This window comes from Acomys russatus, chromosome 28 (assembly GCF_903995435.1).
Source record: "Acomys russatus chromosome 28, mAcoRus1.1, whole genome shotgun sequence".
Classification (NCBI taxonomy): domain Eukaryota; kingdom Metazoa; phylum Chordata; class Mammalia; order Rodentia; family Muridae; genus Acomys; species Acomys russatus.
The window spans coordinates 9,790,581-9,814,233 of record NC_067164.1 but is presented as its reverse complement, the minus strand read 5'-3'; the positions used below and the strand labels follow the sequence as shown (position 1 = coordinate 9,814,233).

The 23,653-nt window shown below is 35.6% G+C and overlaps 1 pseudogene; it reads left to right on the top strand.

Moving 5' to 3' along the window:
* Positions 1 to 553: 553 nt before the first annotated feature.
* Positions 554 to 1,298, top strand: LOC127210975 (60S ribosomal protein L7-like; annotated as a pseudogene).
* The last annotated feature ends 22,355 nt before the right edge of the window (positions 1,299 to 23,653 follow it).

Sequence of the window (23,653 nt, the reverse complement as noted above, 5' to 3'; positions counted from 1 at the left end):
ATGGGAGGATACAAGGGATGAGATAACCATTGAGATGTAACAAGAATAAATTATTAAAAAATTTAAAAAAAAAGAAAAACATGCAAAAGAAATCTAATATTAGAGTATTTAAGTTCTGTTACTTGACAAATACCTTTTCCAGAAGCTTAAAATCTTGGTGGTGATATGCTATGCTTAGTGATACTTAATTCCTTACATAAGCATCTAAGACAGAATGGGATTTGAGACCAGTTATATCATATATAAACATACATATGTATATGTTGTGGTTTTTGTGAAAACTAATTCATCATTGTCAGCATCTAATTCAAATGCGGCTATTTAAATGCTGAAGTAAATCTGTGTTAGGTTTATTGAGAGAAAGTACTATGCTACATTTGATTTCATAAAATCAGGAATAATAAAAATGGATTGATATTAGAAAATATCATCTCATTGTAATATTAAGGATGTAAGCATCTTGTGTGCTAATAGCACTGCATATGTTGAGGCAAAAGCTCTGAAAACTGTGTTCTATATTAGGATTTGCAGCCCTCTTTTTCCGGCTGAAACCATGGAGGCTAAAACAGAGAAAAAAAAGAAGGTTCCTGCAGTGCCAGAAACCTTGAAGGAAAAGCAAAGAAACTTCGGAGAGTTGAAGATGAAGCGCCTGCGGAAGAGTTTTGCCCTGAAGACACCGAAAGGCAAGGAGGAAGCTCGTCTATGAGAAGGCCAAGCACTATCACAAGCAGTACAGGCGGATGTACTGGACCAGAATTCTCATGCCTAGGATGGCAAAGAAAGCTTGAAACTTCTCCGTGCCTGCAGAACCAAAATTGGCATTTGACATCAGAATCCGGGGTATCAGTGCTGTAAGCCCAAAGGTCTGCAAAGTATTGCAGCTTCTTCATCTTCGACACATCTTCAATGACACCTTTGGTAAGCTCAACAAGGCTTCTATCAACATGCTGAGGATTGTGGAACCGTACATGGCATGAAGTTACCCCTATTTGAATTCTGTAAATGTGCTTATCTGCAAGCGAGGCTATGGGAAAATCAATGACAAGCAAACTGCCCAGACAGATACTTCCTTGATTGCTCAATCTCTTGGTAAATTCGGCATCATCTGCATGGAGGAGCTAATGCATGAGTTCTGTACAGTTGGAAAACACTTCAAGGAAGCAAATAACTTTCTATGGCCCTTCAAATCATCTTATCCATGAGATGGAATGAAGAAAAAGAAAACCCACTTTGTGGAAGGTAGAAATGCTGGCCACAGGGAAGACCAGAAAAACAGGCTTATTAGAAGTATGAACTAAGGTGTTGCCCGTGGTGTATTTGTAATCTGGTCAGTTAAAAATAGTCACAGTTTGGCAAACTGAAAAAAAAAGATTTACATAAAAGTAGTATGTAGAGATTTTTAAAATTACTATGAAAAAAAGAACATCAAATTTCAATGTTGTACAAACTGATCATTAGAATGGAAGCACAATCTAATATTCATTTTTTATTTTTAATTTAAAAAGTAATAAGACAACATTTCTAACTATATAAATTGCTAAGATTTTCCACAGTGGGTTGGCTCATAGCTGAAATCTGCCTAATGGTGGAGCATACAACTCTGCCTGAAAACTTTGGACTTTAGGAGCGGGAGAGGTAGTTATATCCTAGGACCCAAGCAAGGCTGTTCATGTGTCCCAGTAGCTCCAGCTCTAAAGGATTCTATTATTTCTAGGCACCTGCAGTCACACACACATGCAAACATCCCCTCACAGCCATATACGTACCTAAAACAAAATAGTTTGTAGAACAAAACTGTATCTGAGAAAATCTGGACATTCACTCAGATGGAAAGTTTTTCTTTAAGACCAGTTTTTTTTTAAATGTATTGGGAATTTAAAAAATAATTAAAATTTAATTAGAGGCTATATTGACACAAAAAATCACAGTAATATCATATAATACCATAACATTTGAAAACATATTTCTGAATATTTAGTCCTTTAACACACTTTATTTTTATACAATGTGTTTCAATTAACTAAAATTATAGTGTCCAATACAGATAATGCTCATTAAATTCTTTATTGCCTTAATTGTACATTTGAATTTAGTTCCTCTTCCTTTTTTAACATTCTTTCTTGATATCATTCATTATATCATATCACTCCCTTTCAGTGTGTCCTTAAATTCTATCTTTTCATTGTCCAAATCATTGTTATTGTATATTTTCTGATGCTGAAGTAAAATGTCTGAGCTCAAGGAAGTTAGATGAGACCTTTAGTTTCTTTTTAAAACTTGCCTTTGCAATAGGTAAACAAATAAGTATTGATAAGTTTACCATGGATATATTGACAAATCCTGGGAGTCCTTTATAGATCCTGAATTTTCTGACTAGTGCTGTGAAATTAACAATATATGATCGGTATTTTCTTACACTGAAAGATTCATTCCCAATTGAGCTAAGTCCACAGCCATGTCAGAGTATCTGCTTGCCTGCTTAGGTTGTGTAAATTGTGATTCTCAAGACCTTCTCACACAGAAAAAATAAAATAGGTAGAAGGGAATATATATATATATATATATATATATATATATATATATATATATATATATACATAATAAAATTATGCCAATACAGCTGTTACGTTTGTTGTACTGGATTGAACCGTCATGCTGTTCCTGTTAATATCATTGTCACCTGTGTGCACCTTGGTTTCAATACCACCAAACAGGATATGACACATCAGCTGACTGTTGCTGGGTATGGTATTACACCTCTGGGCCAAGCTATCCACTTGTCTAATTCTATGTGCCCACACAGATGGTCTTTTCAATAAATATTGTCCTTTTTTTCCTTTACTATAAACTAGAACCTTGCATTTGTAATATATAAAGTACGTAAAGCTATTATTAAGTTATATAACTTACAAAAAATAGTATTTCTCTAAAACATTTTACTGATAGAATACAGGAAGGCAAATTATGTATACTTGATGTTACAAGTGACATTCTGCTAGGAAAATTGGCATTTCTAGCCAAATTGACTTCTTTAAATGTAAATTTTTTGTGTTTCTTTCTTTTATTGTTGGTTGATGGCTAATCAGCCTGTTGAAAGTTTGAATCAACTCATTACAATCGTGAAAGTAGAAATATGTAACAAGGGACGGAATTTTTGAAATGTGTGAATGTATTCTCTTTTAATATAAAAATCAATTTCTAAATAACTAATCTGTAAGTGCAACCTTCATGCTATTTAATACATAATAAAATTGAAATACAAGCCATTTCACACATTACAGGCAAAATGATCCTTAGTGGGAATGGATGATGACAATATAAAGATAGAGATTTAAGGAATAGAGAGATCGCTCAGTGGTTAGGACTACTTACAACTCTTGCAGAAAATCCATGTTTTGTTTCCATATGATTAACTAAAGTTGCCTGTTACTCTAGTTTCATGGTATTCAACAAATTCTTCTGGCTTTCACAGGTTCTTGAGCATAAATAGTGCACATAAACTTACAGATGAACACACACACACACACACACACTCATATAATAAGTGTATATATATATATGATAAATTATTGTATTTTTAATAGATAGGCATTCAAAGATATGCATCCTAAAATAATAATGAACTAAAAATGAAATGTTTCTTATTTTCTAAAGCACAATGATAAATGACTGTACATAATTCTGTGTTCCAATAACCTTGACTCTGTTTGCAAGTCCATCCAGGATATCAGCCTGGTCATCAGGATGTAAAATATTCCTTGTTTGTCTTTCTGGAAATTAGAAACGGTTTCCCTCTAAAAATCACCAGGGTTGCAAATATGATTTTAAATTTTAAAATTGATATTTTATTCACATTAAATAATTTAAACTGAGTAATACTACCCAGGGTATTTGTTCATTGCAGAGTCCATGGCTTGCTAAATGATCCTAGGTGGGAATAGATGATGACAATATAAAAATAGAGACTTAGGTTAGTTAGATTTGAGATAGTCCTTTAAATTGCTATTAGTGTCCTGGAAAACTCCAAAATATACGTGATATTGACATTCCTCTTGGATTATCACCAGAACTTGATAACAAGCTCCCATACTGAAGATGCCATATACATTGGTCATAGGACATGGAGAAATCAAGTTGGTACTGATCTGGATGCTTGTATCCTACCTAGGGCAGATGAATCATCAACAGTCTTACTCATGTGCAAACCCTGTAAGCCGAAATAAGATTGCTATAGGATAACATGCGTATGGGTACAATGGTGGTGTGAGTGTAGTGGGGATAACCAACCTCTTTCTGATTAGATGTAACACCTGTTAAAAGGGGGAAACACATGCCTGATACTATAAATCTACCAAAGTCACAAGGTTGGAAAGCTCACAGGCATCAGGAATAAGCTACTACTATTCACTTCATAAATGGGCATAGGACTTCTTGAATTAACTTGTCCCTATAGTCATATCTCTCTACAATACTCATGTCACCACAGTGCTCAGTTATCCAAGATGTTTCAGAGTTAACAGTAGGTAAAACAAAAACTCACAGCTAGTCAAAACTCAGAGACATGTCAGTGGAATGGATAGCTGTGTGTGTGTGTGTGTGTATGTGTGTGTGTGTGTGTGTGTGTGTGTGTGTGTGTAAAACGTATATATGTCACACTTCATCCCCAAAGCTCAGGAATCATGCCAGAAGAAGAGGATGAAAGATTGTAACAGACCAAGTCTGTGTGGACTTGAGCAAATAGTGCCTTTAAGAAATGACAAGATTGGTACACTCATATAAGCTGTGGCTGCCTGCTCAACACCTGCACAAGATGAAGCCTGTCAAAATTCTAGCACCGAATGGCAAAGTGTGCCAAGCCTCCAGCATCTAACTGAGGAGCTATGTTGATGGCTTCTAATAGAGACAATGTCTGTTTTCTTTAAGCATATGAATTCTGTAGGTCAACATGCCTCACTGTTTAGTCCCACACCCAGAAGTCTATGAATGATAAAAACTGGAGTTGGTGGGTTATTGAGCTAATGAAAAAGAGAAAGGAGGGAATGAATGAACAAACAAAAGAATAAAGAAATGTTGAGGGCATTGAGAGCTGAAGGTGGATCTGGGAAGATAAGAGAGGGAATAGGAAAAGAGAGAGAGTGCTGAGGGAAATGAGGGTAAGGGTCAGACTTGGGTAGAGTAGGGGCAGAAGGATAGGGCTTGCAGAGAGGAAAGAAACCACCCACAGGGGCATCTCTGAGAAAAGCTGGAGATCGACCACAGGGTAGGCACCAAGGAAGATATGGGGTGACTCTAGCTGAGATCCCTAGGAGCAGGGATCATAGAGACTAAAAAGGCCACCCTCTAACCAGACAGAACTAGTGGAGGAAGGCTAACATCAACCAACCCACAAAAACTCCGGCCCAAAATTTACACTGCCTACAAGATGTACAGGTTTAAAGGTAGAACAGAAATGACAGGAATATCCAACCAGTGCATGGCCCAACCTTAGACCCACACCAAGCGAGAGAATCAAACCCTGACAAGATTAAAGACACTCTGCTGTGCTTGCAGATGGAAGCCCAGCATAGCCATCCTCTGAGAGACTCCACGCAGCAGTGGATGGAAACAACTGTTGAGACTCACAGTCAAAAGATTGGTGGAGCGCAGGGAGCCTTGTGGAAGAGTTGGGGGTAAGGACAGACAGACCTAGGAGGAACAGGAGCTGCACAAGAAGACTAACAGAGCCAACTAACCTAGGTCCAGGGATGTTCTGTGGAGACTGAAGCACCAACCAAAGACCATGCATGGAGTGGCCCTAGGCCACCTACACATATGTACCTGATAGGCTGCTTGGTCTTCAATGTGGGTCTCCTAGTAAGGGGAGTGAGACCTGTCTCTGACAAGGTCTCTGTTGCATGCTTTTTGGACCTCTTTCTCCTGGTGGGGCTGCCTTGCCAGGCCACCAAGGAAGACTATGTAATCAAAGTTGATAACGTTCTGGAGTGGTTTTATGGGGGTGTTCCCCTTTTCTGAGGGGTAGGGGAAGGGGGATGAGGGAAAAGGGAGGAGGATGTGACTGGAAGGAGAGAAAGAGGGGCCTAAGATTGGGATGTAAAGTGAATAAATAAGTAATTTTAAAAAGGAGTTAAGGCAAATACGATTAAATGTATCATATGAAATTCTCAAGAATTCCCAAGAATTAATAAAACTTTTAAAAACAAAAGTGACATTTTACTTGCTGTATTAGAAATATGTAATCTCATATAGAAATCGACACTTGTGGTATATTGCATATAAGGGCAGTGAACATAATTTTGTTTCATATTCAATAAATTAGAGGAACTCATTTATGTAGTAATGAATGTGAAAACTCAACTCAGCAAAGAATAGATCTCCCCTTTAAAGTCAGCCCTTTAATTTAAGCCTGCATTCAATTGCAAACTAGTAATTTGAAACAAGACACAAAGTACTGCTAAATGTAATCTAAGTAGTGGGATGCAGTAGCTGCAAATTTCCATTACTTTTCCCAATCAGCAAGTGCTCAGTTTAGGTTTTCCCTAAGTCAGAAAGTTCCAGGAATTAATTGCCAAAATCAAAGGGTGTGGTGGTGAGGACATAACTGACATCAAAAATAGCATTCAGATTACTGAGTGGAAAAAAAGATGTAGTTAGACAATAGAGAAATTTCTAAGTCTTAAATATGAAAACATTTTCTAAAACCTAAATTGAAATTGCATTATAGGTGTCATTCGTCATTCCTCTTTTAGAATGTGTGATCCTAGAAAACAAAAATAGGAAGCAAAACAAAACCCCAAAATTTACAAAGTGTAAAACTATCAGTTTTGCCTTGTCTTTGCAGTGTTTTTCCGTACACGTTTACAAACGTGTTGCTGATAACAAGTAAATACATCTTGCATGAGTTTCAAAACCTGGGCTGATGAGATGGCCTTGCAGGTTAAAGTGCACTTGTGGCCAGTCCTAAGGACTTGGAACTCACACTGCAGAAGTAAAGAACTAATTCCTGAAAGCTCTTCTCTAGCCTCCACACACTTAGTAAGTACTCTTTTTTAAATTAAAAATCTCCCATTATTTACAGAAGAGAGTGAATACTACATAAAATAAAGCTAGGCCCCTGAGAACTTAAATGGTCAGAATTAGGGAGTGTTGGGGAAACCAGGAAGGGGTCGGAAAGGCAACTATAGATGAGAGCGCATGAGGAAGGAGTGTGGTATAGTTCACATAATAGCAACGAGTGACTGGACATATCATTATGCTGACAGTTCAACATACAGAAGTTTTCAGCATGGTAGATGTCCAAAAGGTAAAATAAAATAAAACAACCAGTGCTTATTGAAAGAATTTGACAAATAATAGGAAAAGAAAAAAATAATGCCCCCCAAAATTGGACATTACCACTTTGGGCACTGTATAATCTCATAAACCTGTGGACAAGATGGGAAAACTGTGAACAACTTTGTGAAATAATCAGACTGCTGTAGCCTGGGCATAATTTTTCAATGAGCTTTGTTTTAAAGGAAAGAAAATGACTGCCTGGCAATAAGATATGCTTCAGTATTTCTTTAAATAAATAAGTCTCCAAGCTTCTTATCATCTTAATAGGCTCTTAACTACAATGTTCAATTCTGTGTGCAAAGAGATTTGAAGCACCTACATCCAGAGTTGAAACCACAATGGGAAACATCACCGTCTATTAGATTGGTGAAGTTGTGTTAAAGATGGATACCCTATAGCCCAACCATCATCAGAGAGGCTCCATCCAGCAAATGATGGGAACAGATGAAGAGACCCATTGTCAAACATTAGGCAGAGGTTTCAGTATCCTGAAGAAGATGAGGTCGGGGGAGTATGGCAGGAGCCACAGGGGTCTAGGACACCACAAGAAAACTCCCATAATCAAATAATCTGGACTCATAGGGGCTTACAGAGACTGAATTGCATATATGTTACGGTTGTGTAGCTTGGTGTTCTTGTGGCACACCTGACAATGGGAGTGAGGGCTGTCTCTGCCTCTTTCCCCTGTTTTGGGGATCCATTTCCTCCTACTGGGTTGCCTTGGCCAGCTGTAATTAGAGGTGAGGTACCTAATCTTAGTGCAACGTGATAAGCCATGTTTGATTGATATCCCTGTGCGATCTGCCCTTTTCTGAAAGGAAACAAAGGATGACAGGATGGGAGCAAGGATGTGAGGAAGAATAGAATGAGAGGGGAGGAGGGGGAGGCTGTGGTTGAGATGTAATAAATAAGAGAAGAATAAATATTTTTTCCTTTTTTAAAGATGGTCAGGCTATGGTGAGGAGTAGGCTGAAATCCTGGTCATTCAGCAAGAAATGGCAACTCTGAGGCCATCTCTGGTAAAGTTTCTTCAGTGACATCTGCTGGTGTCTGGTGGAGCCAAAGGTAAATGGTCCAGAGTTTTGCACAGTTCTTTGCAATACCACACACTTCTGTTTCTACATGAACTCTGATAAATTATCTACTTCCTGTTAAGTACAGGGAACCAGTCATTCAACAGCCAATCATCCCTCCCTCTCCTACTCTGGGAATAACCCTGATACTAAGCCTAAACGTGATTAGGTCTGCCTTGACCATCCAATCACTCTCTTTACCTCAGGTCAGGCTTGTCAAATATTGGTTATCTCTGAATTAGTTACCAAAGAAGGGCATTTAATGTATATTTATTACCATACATTTATTACTGACCTCTGTACTTTCTCACATTTGAACTAGTCCAGGGATCCCTACGTATACTTGTTAGTATGGGCTGGTACACATGGCAAATTAACACTCTTGCAAGAATTTCGGGGCTGTGTTGCAGCCTGTGTTCCGTCACTTACACCGTGTTTCGTCAAGCCTCTTAAAATACTGGTATAGATGAAAGCACTAAGAAATCCAGAACATGTCAAGGGGAAAAGCCAAATTGGGAGCTAAAGTTTATTCTTGGGGATGGCCTAGAGTCCTCGATGGGGAAATATCAAGATAACAGAAAAGATAATGCCTTGTTAGAACTCTATATGAATCTCAGGGTACTGTAAACTAATTAACATCATTGCATTCTAGTAGTTTTTTTTTTTTCAGCTTTGGAATGGGATTTTAAAAATAGAGCATAATTCCATAATAAAAAGATAGCTTAGTATCAGTGTAAATCTATTATGAAATAATATTGTGCGTACAATTTTAGTATTCTAATTTTTATTTAATGGCTATATTTTACATATATGATAGTTAGGTTTTTTTTTTTTTTTTTTTTTTTTTTTTTTTACATTACATACCTACTGGTCATGTTTAGCACCCTCTCTCACCTCTTACAAGATCTACCCTCTGTGCCTACCCACCCAATGTGTATTCATTCCTTTTAATTTTATTATCTAAACATGACAGGTCCAGTTTTTGAGGTTCATCTACTCTCGGCTATGTGGCCTTCCACTGGAGCATGGTCTATTTACTAGGAGACACACACTTCAAGGGAACTGACTCTCCCTGACCTAATAGTTGTCCATTGCCAATAGTGTCTTAGCTATGGACAGGACTCTGTGTCTACCTCCTTGCTTCATGCTGACATTTTTCTCTGGCTTGAGCGTTCATGAGTGTTTTGCATGATTTCTCAGCCAGTGTGAATCATATGTCCTGCTGTACCTTAGAATCACTGTTTCCTTGTAGTGTCCATGGCCTCTGACTCCTACACTCTTTCTACCTTGACTTGTGTAATAATCTCTGATCCTTAGGGAGACTGGGTGTAATATAGATGTTCCATTTGGCTCTGAAATTCTGGACCTCTGTGCTAATCACCATCTACAGAAAGATGAAGCTTCTGCAATGAATAACAAAAGATGCACTAACCAGTGACTATGGCTTTTTAAATCAGAGAATATATTTATTTGGCATATTTTGTTTTAAAAACACAGCGAGAAAACTTTAATGTTTGTTTCATATATTAAGGAATCCCTGTTACTAACAAGCAGTTGTTCAAACATATTTGAATACAAAATTTATTTTACAAAATATCTGCTTATCATTGAAATAATCAAATAGTCTCTTTAGTGATTCCACAAAAGCTTTCTCTATACCAGTACATTTTATAATCTAAAATTTCATTTTTATTTTTAAATTGTTTGTTTTGCAGTTCTATACATGTAAGCAATGTAATATGACTAAATGTGCTCTCAATTTCCATCGTCTGCCTTCCCTATAATTATCCCATCTGTGGCTCATCTAACTCTGTCCTTTGCTATTGCTTGTTTGTTTGATTGATTACCAAGTTAGTCTAGTTAGTGCTGAGCATATCCTGCTATTTAGACCATTCTAAGAAATGAATGATATTTTTTCTCTTGGTAGCTATCAACTGTCAATAGAACATTTTTCTGGCTTTATTACTTGACCTTTATCAAATAGCCACATTTGCTGTGAGTTCTTGTGTGTAATGGCCATAAGGTATCTATTTTAAAATGTGTGTGTGTGTGTGTGTGTGTGTGTGTGTGTGTGTGTGTGTGTGTAGTGCACATGTATGGAGACATACAAGTTCATATATGTATGCATGTGTGTAGGCCCAAATTTTGACATTTGTGTGTCTTCCTCTATCACTCTACCTTATTCATTGTGGCAGGATCTGTAAATGAGTCCAGTTTTTGTTATGGTCAGTCTGCACTACCACCTTGCTTTGAGGATTGGCTGCCTCTGACTTATGAGTCCTGGAATTACTACCTGCTTTTTATGTGAGTTTTAGCTACCTGAGTTCTGATTCTAAGGCTTGAGTGACAGCACCAAAATCATATGCCATCTGCCATCCATCAAAAAAAAAACCAAAAATAAAAAAATAACAAAACCATATGACAAAACAGTTCCAAAACTATAGAAGCTGTGGGTGCTGACATTCCCATCATTTTTAGGTATTATTTCATTACGTACTTGTACTTAAAATATCTCTTTGGAAGATATTATTTCATGCTTAATATAATTATCTCTTACATAATTTATGTCAGGTGTTGATTAAGAACTAGGGGACAGTTTACATTTCTAATTATATTCTGATTTTTAAATGTAGTAATTGATTAGTATATCTTTTATTACTCATCAGAGAAACTTGATCCCTCAGTAGAAGGTGCTCAAGGTGCACAGAATAAGAAACTCTGGAAGTTCAGTCCTAAATGGAGTATCTATATCACACTCAGTCTTCTCAAGGTACAGCAATCCTTGCATAAGACTGAAGCAGAGGACTTACTTAAAGAGATAGTGTTTACTGGCTTGCTCTCCATAGATTCTTCAGTCAGATTTCTTCCAAAACCAAGGACTGCCCACCTACAAAGAGTTGAGCCCTCATATATCAATCATCCATCAAGAAAAGATGTCTGGGTAGAAAGATGACTTAACCATTAAGAGCATTGGTTGCTCTTCCATCAGACCAGGGTTCAGTTCAGTCTCCCATATACATTTTGCAATTGTGGTTGTTTGATAGATTTCTTTCTTGAATATTTCAATATTTAAACACCAGTTGGTGGCCTTATATGGATAAGTTTATCAGCTACAGCATTGATGAAGACACTTTGTCTCCAGGGGTGGGATTAAAGGTTTCAAAAAACATGCTCTATTGCAGGTTTGTGCTCTGTTTCCTGTATACGCATGAGATGTTAGCCTTCAGTCATTCGTGCCTCCATGTCTGGTGCTTGCTGCCTAACTTCCATGTCATGATTGTGATGGACTCTTGTGTCTCTGGAATGATAGCTCTTCCTTCTATGAGTTGTCTTTGTCATGCTATTTTGTCACAGCAATAGAAAATAACTAATACAAAATCATCTCTAACTCTGCTTCCAGGAGATCTGATGCCATCTTCTGGCCTTCACAGGTACTATGCACATGCTTGGTACATATACCATATAGGCAAGCAGCACACCCATTAGAAAATGAAGAAAAATAAAATCATTCATAGACTTGTCTACCACCCAATCTGATAGAAGCATTTTCTGAATTGATGTTCGCTTTTCCTAGATGACTCTAGCTTGTGTCAAGTTCAAAAAACCTAACCAGCATAAATGTACATGTAAATAATCATAGAAATTATGTGCAGATAATTTAAATAACAGCATCATAAATGCATAATTTGTTTTTGGTGGAATTTTTGTTTATACTGAAATCTGAACCAATATAGCAAAGTAAGCCATATATATTCATATATATATGAATTTACATAATTAAGAGGAAGCTAACTAATTAAATATATAAATTCTTAATGCTTTCTATTTACAATTTTTTAGTGTAGTGAGACAATTAACTTGTCTTCTTGTCGTGCTAGTATATTTTCTTTCTTCACATATATTATAGCATCTGAAATGTGAATTCCACGCTAGTTAAAATGTAAGTTAAATTCTGATGCACAGTACCAAATATTTCTGGCTATAAGTCAATAAATTTAAGAGGAAATATCAGGTCTCAAGAAATAGAATACTTTACAAAGACTCTATCACTTAATTTAGTTTTTCTCCTACGACTTATTAGAATTGTAGGAAAAAGTAAATGTATAGTAAATGGAATACCTTCCTAGGATGCTGTCAAGAAAAATGGATAGAAATATTTATCTGATAAGCCTTATCCCAGGTGAACTGTTATGTGATGAACTGCTGATTTGCATATTCTCATCATTTAGAGATTTATCTTTGACATATCTATATGACATGTAGAGCAAATTAACACACAGGTCAATCAAGGCCTGCTGTGTATGGCATTTGGAGCAAATATGCATTTATGCATTTTATGTTTGAAACCTGTAGCTGAGTGTGACTACAATGATGGCAGAACATGCTCTGTTGATGTCATTTTCTTTATGGAATGACGCTTCCTGTGGGGCAAGCTTTACAGCCTTTCTTTAAAATGCTAGTCAAAGGTTTCTCAATTGTCATAAAGAGCAGCCTGATTATAATTATAGAACTTTGGACAGAACATTTAAGCAGAAATCATCTAATTTATAATTAGAATATAATTGTGTTTGACATTACGTTGAAGTCAATAAGGATAATTATTGCCATTAAAATGACATTAAAATCTTGTAATTTGAAGCCATAAATTATAAGCATAAAAAATTAAATCATGTTTTTCCCCAATTTTGCTAGTTGGACATAAGTGGTTTTTTCTTTTAATGTAGTATATGTCTGTTTATATTTACACAGTATATTTACATAATTCCATGGATTTATCTGTATAAAGATTCTAAGTCTATACCAAGCAAAAAATGTCAGGTTACTAGATGAACCAATTACTGAAATTCTAGTGTCTTTCATCTCCCTTAACTTATATGGAACATAAGTGTATGAAATAAACTTTTACCTTGACATAGTTATCAGAGAGTTCAACCGAACTTAGAAAACCACTACATATGAGAAAATGGTAAAATACTATCAAAAATTTTTACATTTTTCTTATTATTTCTTTATCCCCTTCCTCCACTTTCTCTAACTCCAGGTAAAGATATTCTTATGTTCTTAGAAAAAAACGCAGTGTACATACTAAACCTGGGGAAAACCTAGTGATATCATCAATTGTGCTTGTCATCTTTCAACTACACTAGACAGTGTCTGAATTAATCAGTTTATATGGAGCGTATGTTTGTTTCTGCCCATGACTTCAGAGATTTCTAAAGGAGGCCAATCCCTTTCAAAAAATCATGGCAGGAAGAATGTAGTTTAAAAGATTTTCTTAAAGTCCTTGGAGTCTGATAGTTTTGTGTTAAAAAAAGAAAAGAAAAGAAAAAATGGAAACAAAGGATGGAAACCTTCTAGGAAGCATATGTAAGCTACCCACTCACCGAGAAAACAGATCAAATACTAGAGAGCTCAACTGTGTTGTTGCTTTTGTTGTTGCTCTATGACTGCATTCAACTAGAAGGAAATCTAGACTAACAAAAAAGGAAGGAGCAGAGTTGTGGAGGTTTTAAGGAAACCAAACAGTTGCAATTATTAGATGCAACGAGCGATCATTAAGTAGATATTAGGCTGGAGCAGGGAATTAAAAGCAGCAGTAAATCACTGAAGGACTAAATCATTAGTGGTGCTGTATTAAGTAATGGTGTTATGATATTTTAAATTTTATAGTGGTGATGACCATAATTATCTGTTTATTATATACCTTTCTAGACAAAGAATATAGAGAATAAAAATCCTAAGAGAAGGTCCTTTTCTTTAACAAAATACCTGTTTGAGTGTTTAGAAATAAAGTATCATAATATTTAATGACTCCTATACAAATGAATGCATTAGAGAAGATCGTGTGTATAGGTAGGAAGAGAAGTGTGGGATTGTAGAAGTAGTAAGCATGTAGTAAAAAATCTAAGAAGATAGCTCAGCAGCGCTGAAAAATGCGGGCATGAATGTGGAGAAAGGGCAACACTTTGACTGCTGCTGGGAGTGAGCACTGTTGTTGCAGCCACTATGGAAATCTATGTGGATGTCCCTCAAAAAGATAGAAATCAACCTACTGCATGATCTAGCTATACTACTGTCCTGGTTTGAATGAGAAATGTTCCCACAAGTATTTGAACACTTAGTACCATCTAGTGGCACTGGGGAGATGGAAGGTGTGGTCTTGACGGGGGGAAGTACATAACTGATTGTGGACTTTGAATGTGTAAATTTTAGCTAACTCTCTGGTTGGTCTCTCTGCAGTGCTTGGAATAGAAGGCGCCAGCTCTCTGTTTCCCATTCTTGCAGCCACCCCTGTTGCTTGGTGTTATGTCTCCCCGACAGATGCACTCCAAGTCTTCTGTAGCCTTAAGACCAAATTAACTTTTCCTTAAGTTTCCTGGATCATACATCCATATTTATCATCCTACATAAAAACTTAAGTCCACGTGGATTAAAGACCTCAACATAAAACCAAATATACCAAATTTAATAGAAGAGATAGTGAAGAATAGCCCTGAGCTCATGGGCACAGAAGACAACCTCATAAACATAACACCAACAGCTCAGTTACTAAGCATATCTTAACAGAGTGACCCTTCCCCAGGACTTTCTCTGGACAGACCATTTTAAACACAATTTTCCAGTGTATGCTATAGATTATATAGCGGTAGAAGGTCATATCAGGATTCTGAGTACACACACACACACACACACACCACAAACAAACTAAAATCCATTTTTAAAAACCCACAAAATTGGAATCAAAAATGTACAAATAAAAGACTAAATGAAACGATCGGAGACACCAGGTCTATAAAAGTATCATTGAGCCATCTACTGCTATGCGAGGGTCGTACCCTTACATGTGGTTAATATAACTAGTGAGACACCATTGGGGAACACTATCATTTTTACCTTTGAAATAAGATATCCAACTTCTTGGTTTGGATGAAAGCTCATACCACATCTCTCACTCAGATTGGACCCACTCTGGCTCTAACCACTGCAGGGCCCTGTGATGCAAGTCGTCATTGGCTTAAGCATCTATTCATTCCCTTTAGCTAATTTTGGAAATCTCCCTTGAGGAACATCAATTCAGTAATTTCCTTTCATTATGATTTTTCTCCCACTACTTCTGCATACAGACTGTAAGTAGAACAAGGACTAGACACAAAGGAAATATCAATTATTTCTTAGAGTTCAAAAACGCGTTGTGCTCAATAAGTCTTTACAAAGTAAAATTCCTTGTTCAATCTAACAACATATACCACAGACATACAATAGTTTCCTGCTTATTTTAAAACACAAAGGATTCCATTTACAATTTTATCCATATTTTATTTCGCCTACATACCTTTCACATATTATGGCTTCAAGTTCGGTGTTTTTATGGGATTCCAGAGGAGTGTGCAAATGAGTGAGTCTCTATGTCTATTTGTTTCTTGTGCTCTTCTTTTCTTTCTTTCTTTCTGGTTGTTTCTTATGTCCTATTCTGATGTGGTTAATTTTGTTCTATCTTACTATATTTTATTTTATTGTTATTTGTTGAAGACTTAGTCTTCTGATGAGACACATATACAGGGTGTATTGGGATGAAAGGGGATGGTGAAGAAAAACTGGGAGGTGTAGATGGAGAACAAATTATGATCAAGACATATTATATGAGAAAAACATATATTCCACAAAAGGGGAAAATAAAATAACAAGAATGGAATCTTATACCCCATTTTGTTTCATCTGACATGTAATTCATGATCATATGTCTTATTTAATGACCTATACAATATATTTTTATTAAATATTTTATTACATATACATTTATAGTATTATACATATATACAATAAACTACCTATAGCAAGAAGAACTGTGACACAATGAGGAATTATATAAATGTTTCATTCTTAGTGTTTTGGCTATTTGTATTTAGCAACCTTGAAGAAAACATCTTTTCTATCTTGGTTAATCTAAAATTCTGAATGTAAATCAATAGCTATTATATCTCATATTATCAATTTAAAACATCTATCTAGCCCTAAAAACATCTTAACCCCTGAACAACTAAGCTTAATTGTAAAACTAGACTATCTGGCCTTCAACACCATCAGAGACTTGAGAAGTAAGAAAATTGATTACTTGAGTATACCAGGAGTGCAGGCTAGTAGCTTTCCAAATGAGAAGATGACAGAGACAGCTTGCTACCTGAAGAGTCACCCAAAACTCCCTATAACATTGGAGCCATTGGCACATTATATCTGACAGACATATTTGTGAGGCAGGAATTATTGAGAACTTGCTTACCCTATCATGGCAGAATTTGGCCTTCAACTCTGCTTGTATGCAAGATTCCCGCTTTTTGGGGGTGGGGGGGCAGAATTCTGTCTGTGGTAGAAATGAGGAAATTTTCTCCAGTGGTTTGTTTGCCATCTTTTAAGCCATCTCCAGAAAGAAGTTCTTTGATGCTCATTATCTTCTTTGAGGTAGGCCGGGTGTTGCCAGGAGCTAACCTGTCTCATTGTCAATAAATCTATAAAATAATAAACATGGCTTTAAATGTCATATTCTGAATTTCTCTGAGGTTTTTGAAGACCTTATCTAACTATAGAATTCACATATGAGATTATTCTTCAAACATATTATATTTCTACTCTAATATGAGATATTGTACCCATAGAACTCAATTATAATACAAGGTTTACTTCCAATACTTTGAAAGTTCTATTGCAGGCTATTTAGGATAAATAAGTTATACAAGGTAATTGTTAGTTGATCAAATCATGGTAATATCAATTACTAGTCTATTTATATCACAAGAATATACATCTTAGATGCAACAGATAGCTATTCTACATTATATGTTTATAATGTATAAAATTATACATTATAATTTAAAATAAAGTATAAGTAATTAATTAAAGTGAAGAATAAATTAAACTTCATACAGCCTTGGGGTGTGAAGTTTACATTTTAAAAAAATCTCTTAACTGTCTTCGTCTTTAGTCTATATCTCGCTTTTTGTTGTTGTGTTGTTTTTGATGGTTTTTTTTTTTCTTTGAAAAGGAGCCACAAAAATGTTTAAAACTCCTAAATAAAAAAAGATTAGCTTTTTGGGGTCTTTTTCAACTTGGAAAGACTAGGAAGGCCTAGTCATTCTACCTGTTTTAATTATTTGGATTAAAGTATGTTATTAATCCTCACATCCCTGCAGTTTTCTTAAATTATCAGCAGGTAGACACAAAACCTTACTTCTGTAAGCCTTTGATTATTTTGCTGAAAAAAAAATATTAAAAGGCACTCGAGGTTCGTTTCTCCTCTGGAAAGTCTAAATAAAAGTTAACCCCCAAGCATGTCATCATTAGGGTGTTTTACTTTGACATAAAATAGTCCTAAATTAAGTAGGATTCTGTTAATGACTAAATGTAGGGGGGGGGCGCTAGAAAAGGAGTAAAAAAAAAAATCACAGACTTTCAATTTTCACTTTGGATTAGTTTTGAAGTGATTTTTATATTATCGATTTATTAGAGAAAAACTTTTGAACATGCTGTTAGATAATCCTGGGTTCTTCATTAAACTACATGGTTTGGGGAAAAGAACACAGGCTTTGGAATGAAATGAAGTTTCTGGTCCTGACCCACCACATTTCCTGCTGTGGAAAATCTAAGTTCTCGAGGTCTAATTTTTAAACTTTCTCTATTTCAAGGAGACCAGAGAAAGCCTGTTTATAGTACTGTAAATTATGACAGCACATGTCTGTCGCTATCTCCTTTGTTTGTACACACTTCTGGTTGGTAAAATAGCAGTGTTATTTCAGATATCTCCCTTATTAATTTATTTGCATATATTATTTGTACAAAACAATAGATTTCATTGTAATATTTTATACATATATATCACAAGCATTTGAGATGTTCATTCCTCAAGAAGTACTTTTTAACATTTGAGCCTTGGTGATATTTCTTAGTCAGACCCCCTTTTTATAACACCCCATTTGTCAGCATCTGGGTTAGGTGTAGGAAGACTATCCAATATTAGGAGAAGTCGATAGAACAATCGAAGGGAAATTTTTTTCCACTAAAATGTAACTCATGTTGGATACTCTATTGCCAGATCATTTTTTTACTGATACGATTCAAGAAACTATGGCAACCATCTTGTGACAAGTTTTAGATAAAACCTAACTATAAATTAACACTAGAAAGGGGCAAAGGTCATTGCTATTAGCTTATTCATTCTGGTCAATCTTTGTTTGAACTATAATAATTTGAGACAGTTGCTTTGAGGCAAGGATATTTAATTAATTTAGATAAACATTAGTAGAAACAAAACAGCATTGCTATACACAGACTACAACAATACACACTGGTTTCAAAAGCATAGAGAGCATTGTTTCTCACTGTAGCCCAGTTATACCTCAAAATGTTTCTTAAATAGTTTTACTTATTTTTTACATAAATTCTATATAGCAAACAACCCATTACACCCACAGCTTAGTTTCCTTCACCTTAGAGTTTACGTTAACTGCAATGATAATTATGTGCCAATTCCATGCTCATTTAAATACAAATTAGCTACTTGTACACTGGTATATTGTGATTATAATTTCCTAACAGAAGTTATCAGCATAGATAGTTCAGTGTATAAATTAAATTAGAAACCATTTTATCTTACCCTTCCAGATACAGCTTCCATGTTTTTTATTTACAATTTCTTAGTAAATGTTTTAATGGTTGTGCTTTTTCAAAGTAAAAATTATTTTGTTGAAATGAGTAGAAAATGTAAAATAAAATATATTGAAGGGCAATAAATACATGGTTCATTTTTACAGTAAAAAAAAAAAGGTATATGAAATGTTTGAAGCCAATGAGAGAGCACATGCATTTATCATCTTCAAGTGTCGTCTGGAAAACAAACAGAAATTATGTGTATGAATGGAATAATTACAAACAAGTGGTTTCCATAAGTGGAAAAAAAATCAGTAGGCAGAACTCAACTGAAGACAATCCAAAAGGTCATTTTTAATTAAACTGGGAACAATTTGGAGAACAGAATTGGGCAACAACGAGGTCTACATGAAGGAAGCCCAAGCCGAGGAGAAACCACGTACTTGGATGTTTGACATTCAGCAGCCTGAATACATCCTGGAGAAGAGTTCATTTTTTTTTAATGTATGTTCAGCAAAGATGGTAAATTATAAAAGAATATTCTAATTAAGGACTTAGAATAGGAGAAAAAACAATAATAGTCTGAATACATGATGACAGTTATGCGTCTTGCCCTCATTTGCGCTTTATCAACTAATTCCTGTCTTAGCTCTATTTGTGGTGCCTCATTTGGAGCCTGCCCCTCTGCAGGTTTTCTGCCTTTACCTGTTTTGTTACTCTTTTTATCAGTCTTAGCCTGTTGTAATTTTAAGTAGCTAAGATATAGTTTCCAATCTCAGCTTTCTCTTTTTTTTTTTTTTTTCTTGCCTTAGAAAAGAGGTTCATAAATAGTAGCCTTTTGATAAATTTCTTAGCTGAGTGAAGGGTGAAATAGAACTATAATTTACAATTCATAACTGTTAAAGCACTTTTTATGTAACTTGTTTCTTTTGTGTTTATGCTGACATGTTTTGTAAGAAAAGGGTAACTGGGAATTTATTTTAACAACTTATAAATTCTATGTAGTCCTATAATAGTACCCTAAGACACAAGTTTGCTGAAAATCCACACTATGTGCTGCTGTATTCTATTTGCTGTCAAAATTTTAAGAAGTAATTTCTATTGTACTGGTTTAAAACTCAGGAGTGAGGGAGAAGCCATTTCCACTTTAATGAGTGTACAAATACAATGGGAAGGGCCTTTATTTTTATCTAAATTGGTCTTGTTAACCATTTCCCAAGATGAAATGACTCTCTATAAGAACAATTATCACTTAAATTAATCACACACACACACACTCACAACACACACACACACACACACACACACACACACTACCCACTACCTCCATGAATAACAATAGGAAAAATGTAATGATTACCCAAGATCAAGACTAAGGGGGCATTATTAGCTTCTAGTTTTTTTCAAACTGTGTTCTACACATGAATGCATGATAGAGACATTGAAAAAAATTTCAAAACGATATTAGTTTCTCAAAATAAATAAACAGAGAAACATCATCAACATGTGGATATAGTTCTGATATAAAAGTATTATGTCACTTAGAAATGATTTCTATCTAGAACTTTCATAGAGACAGAAAACATTCAACGTACACTTAACATATGATGTGAAGTTAAAGTGACAGGATATAAAATTCATGAGAAGGTGCTGGGATTAATTAGAAATCCAAAGATCACATTGAGAATAAGAAGGAACAAATTGTAAAATGGTGTTGTTATGCTGATGAGGCAGCAAGCAACATGAACTCTGTGAAGTCCCAACCTCTCCATCTCTGACAGGAGCAATGACATTCAACATGTATTCCATGAAAAGAGCATCTGCTTTCCTTTCATGTTCTAGTGTCTGCCATCAGCATGGAGGATACTGACATCAAAACCGTGTGCTCGTAGGTGGCTCCAGATGGTGACTTCAGAATGACCTTTAGCCATTATGTTGCCCTAAAGTGTGATGCTGACATACCATGTCAAGAGATGTTCAACTTCTATCCACTCAGAACCGAATGTCAGGGAGAACTGATTTTCACATATAAGCTGTCTCTGTAATTGATACAAAATATGGGCAAGTGAAATTTGCTGACCATAAAACTCTCATTCTGAAAAGTATGAAACAGAACCCTTGAGAACACTGTTCTACACTGGTTGCCAGAGGGATGGACCTTAGGAGATTTGAAACAGAAAAGAATAGGAGAACTAAAAATTAATTTAATGAAATGAAAAAAAAAATGAACTCATCATTGTAGCTTTGAAATTATCTGAATGACAGACCTCTTTGCCCAGCATGTACAAGACTGTAAATTGAATCTTAGCACTATTACCTAGTTAATAAATAGTACTTATAACTTCTCTGTGAAAATTTCTCTAGCAAGCATCTGTATTAACAAGGATTATTGTTGAATTTGGCATGGTAAAGGTCAGTCAAGGTTATGATGTAGAGATCAAGAATCTATTACGATGAAAACATGCACACAGGATACTTACAGTAAGACATATCCTCTCTTAGCATTAGAAATGCGTGGGTTACATTCAGTTGTGAGTGGACCACTCACATCCCGTAATACTTGTTGCTGCTGATAACAGATTTGACATTGCCTAGGTCTAAGTAAAAGACCAAGAGAGATTTTTTAATAGAAACAACTTGATCAAGAAAATGTGGCTTTGACTTATAAAGGTAAAGAGTTATTTAAAAGTCTCATGTGTTCAGGGTTCCTTCAGTTACCAAGTGTATGCATTACCCAAAAACTAAGAAAGAAATTGGAGAAATACTACTGCTAAAATATAGAGATGTCTAATAATCATTGGATATTTTTCTGGCTATAATGAAGCCTAGGGAGGTTGACATGCAATACACAGATGAATATACTGCTAAAAGTTTACCAGTTTGGGAAGAGCCCACAATATCTGGTAGCAGTGGGGAAAAACAAAGGACTTTGAAAAACTATAAAGGGAAGCAGTTTTTCAACAGAACAGAGGAGATACAACATATAGGAGTCTCGCATAAGTTTCAGCCAGACAGAATTCCAACATAAATGTGGGAAGGTTTGCACAAAATTCTACTACCAACTGAGGAGTTATTATATCTGATAGCTGCTACCCAAGGGAGAATCACTATTCTTTAATGAAATGGTCCCTTGTAGGTTGACAAACACATATCATGGCAGGCCCCACTCCTAAGTATACCGTAGGATAAGTAATTTGTAGAAATTGTTAGTTGGTCATATCATGATTATATCACTTACTTGTCTACTTATATCACAAGAATATACATTCTAGCTGTGACAGATATATGTGATTCTACAGAAAGATAAGGTAAAACAATTAGATAAGGTCTTCAGAAATTGGCACTTAAAGATGTTTTTTATTATTATAAAGGTACATTGACAATGAGATGGGCTAACTCTTGACAACACCCAGCCTATCTCAAAGAGGATAATGACCATCAAAGAACCTCCTTATGGAGATGGCTTCAAATATGGCAAACAAGCCACTGGGCAAAATGTCCTCATTCCTACCACAAACAGAATTCTCCATTAAGATGGGCAAGCTTGGATGAGGGCAGAGTTGATGACCAAACTTTGCCAAGACAGGGTAAGCAAGTTCTCAATTGTTCCTGCCCCACAAATACGTCTGTCAGATATATTGGGCCAGAAGGCTGAAGATGTTGCTCCAATGTTACTGAGAGTTTTGGGTGACTGTTTGGGCAGGAAACTGTCTCTTTCATCTTCCCATTTGGAAAGCTGCTAACTTGTACTTCCAGTATAGTCAAGTAATTAATTTTATTCCTTCTCAAGTCTCTGATGGAGTTGAAGACCAGATAGTTTAGTTAACAATGATGAGATATGATAGATATTGATTTACATGCAGAATTTTAGACTCCCCAAGAAAGGAAAGATGTTTTCTTAACAGCTGCCAAATATAAATGGCCAAAACACATATGAACATACTATATATGTATGTATGTATGTATGTATAATTCCTGATTGTTTTGAGCTTCTTGCTTAGGTAGTTTATTGTATATATGTATTTATGTGTGATAACATAAATATATACATAAAAGACACTGTAAAACAAAATAATTTGACTGATGCAGGAAGAAAAAATATTAATTTCAAACTTGAATGGGAATAATGGGAGGATGTGTTCTAATTCTTAAAAATAAGAACATAATAATAACATCTTGACCTTATATCAGTAGAAAGCATTTTAGGAGAGAGAGTTCAACATATTAAATATGAAAAAGAATTTGAGTGTTTTTGTAAGGCAATAAATGCACTGTTTTCATAGGCTTTTATCAAGTTTCAAACTTAGGAACGGCTATCAGTAACTTTTTAAAGAGAATATCCAATTAACTAAGAACATGGACTTGGGAAATCACAGTACAGGGTGCTGCTAGTTAAAATATCTTTGTGTTGCTATTAAAAACAAATGTGCACTTTAAAAAAACTTTTACATGAAATGCTCCAGATGAGTGATGTAACTGTGAGCTGTGGTTGGTAAGATCAAATACACAGTGTCACAGAGAAGCGTTCTAAAATTACACGCTGCCGCATCTCACTTTGCTTCCTACATTCGAAACAGCCGTTTCTGTCTGCAGGCTGCTGTAATTAGCAG